The sequence below is a fragment of the Thunnus albacares genome, chromosome 17, assembly GCF_914725855.1.
Source record: "Thunnus albacares chromosome 17, fThuAlb1.1, whole genome shotgun sequence".
NCBI lineage: Eukaryota > Metazoa > Chordata > Actinopteri > Scombriformes > Scombridae > Thunnus > Thunnus albacares.
Genome location: NC_058122.1, coordinates 24752628 through 24756033, shown reverse-complemented (window position 1 = coordinate 24756033; position 3406 = coordinate 24752628).

Genomic DNA, 3406 nt, shown 5'->3' with positions numbered 1-3406 from the left:
TATAGTCTTTTTTTAAAAAAAAAAGTTCACTTGACTTGTTAAAATACTTAAAAAGGCATCTTCTCCTTCTCTATTTCAAAAGTTTAACTGCTGGACACAAGATGGACAGTGTTTGTGCACCAGAGGCTTCCACATCACGTTGCGTAAATTGCAAACAGGACCAGGATTGGCCTCCGAACTCGTTGTGATGTCACAAAATCCTAATCCTAATGCTAATAAACTCTGATTTAAGGCGAGCGCAGAGAAACAAACTCTGCACGTACATCGTTCTGCACAGAGAAGCTCAAACATTCAAATGAAGTAAAAGAGTCATATATTCCTATAACTTTGTAAACTATCTCTTGATTGAATATCCAGAAAATGTTGAAATTTTTACTGCTATCATGAGGGCGTCTGGGGTTTAAAGAGTCATATATTGTTAGAGAGAATACGGACGGACAGCAGAGAAGTGGGTTTATATCATAGTGTATATTGTTAATAATTGTCATCACTAGAATCTATTGTAACTAACATGAATTCAATGAGCCACTCTTCTCTATTGGGAAAGAAAATACAAACTGTTTACAGTCAGTTTTTGAGCCTAAAGTAGATGAATGATTGATGCTGAAAAGGTAGATTTTGCACATGTTACCTTAAAAAAAAAAAGACAGTAGATGAATGTGAGGTTTTATTTTTTGACAGAGCGGATGACCTACACGTATCCGGAGGACGGAAGGAGCTATGTATATATACACGTCTTACTTTATTCAATAAAGATCCTATTTTATCACTCATGTCTGAGATTTCTGAATTCCTTCCACATGACTCCCGGTGCGGTGACTCGGGGAGAATGTGATGATGTGTGCTCGAATCTAAACAACTTTTTGAAAGCACCACGCGGTGTGTGTGTGTGTGTGTGTGTGTTACGGTATTTTCAAAGGGGTTTATTCATATTATATTGCCATGTGCTTTTGACTTTCTTCAAGTTTTATGGTCACAAACTATGTGAAAAATGTTCCCGACTCACTGAGACCGGTTAGTGCTGTTTGTGTGGTTATCTGTTGCTCTGCTGCGTGTGATGAGTGATCCTGCCTCTAGATGTCAGACTGTGTTTTAAAAAAACGGCACCGCTGGACATCTGTCTCATTCCTGCTGCCAGTGGATTTGATTTACAATAATATGACATAAACGACCTTGGCGTATCCAAATGCAACATCTTTCTTCTTGAAGGGATCATGTTCATTTAAGCCATATGCTCCAGATGACTCACATTTTGTTATTTTCATTCTGTTATTCAAAAGATTTACTGTCTAGGACCACTATTAACTGTGGATTTCTGAATGAGTTTACACACCAAATCTTAACTTATTACAGATCTATTATACTGAGGTGGTATAATAAGTAATAAGTAACTTGTATTGTGATTATGTTGGATATTTGAGGTCAAGTCAGTGTCTAAAAAAACGTTAAAATCACAGTGTTGTTTCTGACTACGTATATATACAGTAAATACAATGTGATCTGTGGCTCTTGTTATCAGTTATCTTCATCATATTCTCTATCAATCAATCAAAGTTTCGCTCATCCTTTAAAGCTTATCATCAAGTGATGTATCAATAATACTTTTAACTACACTATAGTGACTGTGGAGCGGCTTGAAATTGATGTTAATCCTGTTTTTTATTGATTTGCAAGAACTGTTTTCATATATACAGCAAAAAAAAAACTAAAAATAATTCTGATGAATTTATTTCGGATGCACACAGTGTGTCTAAACATTGATATTCATCTGTTAAAGAAATTCATCAGAGTTATGAGTGTGCAAATGTCTGTCTGCAGGTCAGCACTTTACTAGAATAGGTGTGTTTTTACTCCATTTTTATAACTTATAGAGCTTAAACATATACCGTAAGTTACACAAACAAAAATACTGAAAAAATATGATAAAAATATCTGTTTGAGTTGTTGAAAGTGGTTTCTCAAATGTCCAGTTTAAGCAGATCACATTAACTTTGTTCAGAGATTGTAAAGTCAAACAACTGAATTAATTAAAAACTGTTTTAGTGTCAAACCTTCATTATTTGGCGTTGATTAATAACAAATTAATACATGAGAATATGTTCAAAATTGAGCTAAAGTAAAGAAAATGGACAGGGAGCAGATGATGCTCTTCATATCCTCCCACCCCTCTCTCACACACACACACACACATATACACACACACACACACACTCCTCTAAACGATGATGGCTGCAGTGATTAAATTCCTGACCCCCCCCGTCGCCTCAGATGGTGTGATATCCCCATGTCATGTGTCGGTTGGAGGGACAGCTCTCTCTCTCATGCTACAGGGCAGATTAGTGCTTCATTCCACAGACACCATCAGCCTCGACGTTAAGTCAATCATCACAAATTCGAATTTCACGCACTTTCAGTCGTACCTCGACACATTGTCAGATTTTCAGATTTCTGCTGAGCGGTGACCTCCCGCCTTTCACCTTTTCCGTGCTACTCCGCTCGGGTCTCTCCTCTCTGACGTGCAGGGAACCGAAGTTAACGTCAGTCCCGCTTGCAATTACCCACAGTGCCCTTATGCTGTCTGGGAAGAATGAAAAGGATTGACGTCTTTCTGGCCATCTGCCGCCCTACGATTCCTCTCCCCATCCCTCGCTCTCTCTCTCTCTCTCTCTCTCCTGCCTCGTCCGTCCGTCTCTAACTCTTCTTTGAGAGGATTAAGTGTGTTGATATCTCTGTGTGTCTTTGTCTCATCAATGTATAAGCGCAGCCTTGTGTGTAAAAGCGTGCATTTTGTTTGTGTGTCTGTTGCAACTTTTCCCGTCAAGTAATATCTTTGTCTGCGGGATTTTTTTCCCCCCGTGTCTTTAGTAACCAAACACTGACGCGTGTCCCCTTTCGACTGCAAATCCTTCCACAGATTGTACAAGTTACTTAAGCGGCAGAGAAAACACTGACAAATTATTTTAAATAAATCTCTAAGATTTTTTATTACATACAATATACACCTGGACCTGTAAATCTGAGTTAAGACTTAAGGATGTGGGATGAACTTAAATTTGAAATGAAAGGCAATTGAGTGGGACAGAGGAAACTGATGATGTTATTTTTACAGCAATTAAGAACTTAAAAGTGGTAAATGAGAGTAAAATAACTAATAATAAATTTAAACATACGACAAAATTAAAACAGCATCTTGTGCATTTGAGCAAAGACGCCTATTACTCATCATTTCAGACACCAGACCACAACAAGAAAATACAAACCATAGATACATTTCAGTAATAACAATATTAACATCAATAGCGACTGCTGTCGGGGAAAAAAAAGAGGTGATGTGCAAGTAGAGCAGATGAGAACGTGAAGAGATGCAAAAAGGTAGAGAATTTTATAAAAAATAATGTCTGCTAGT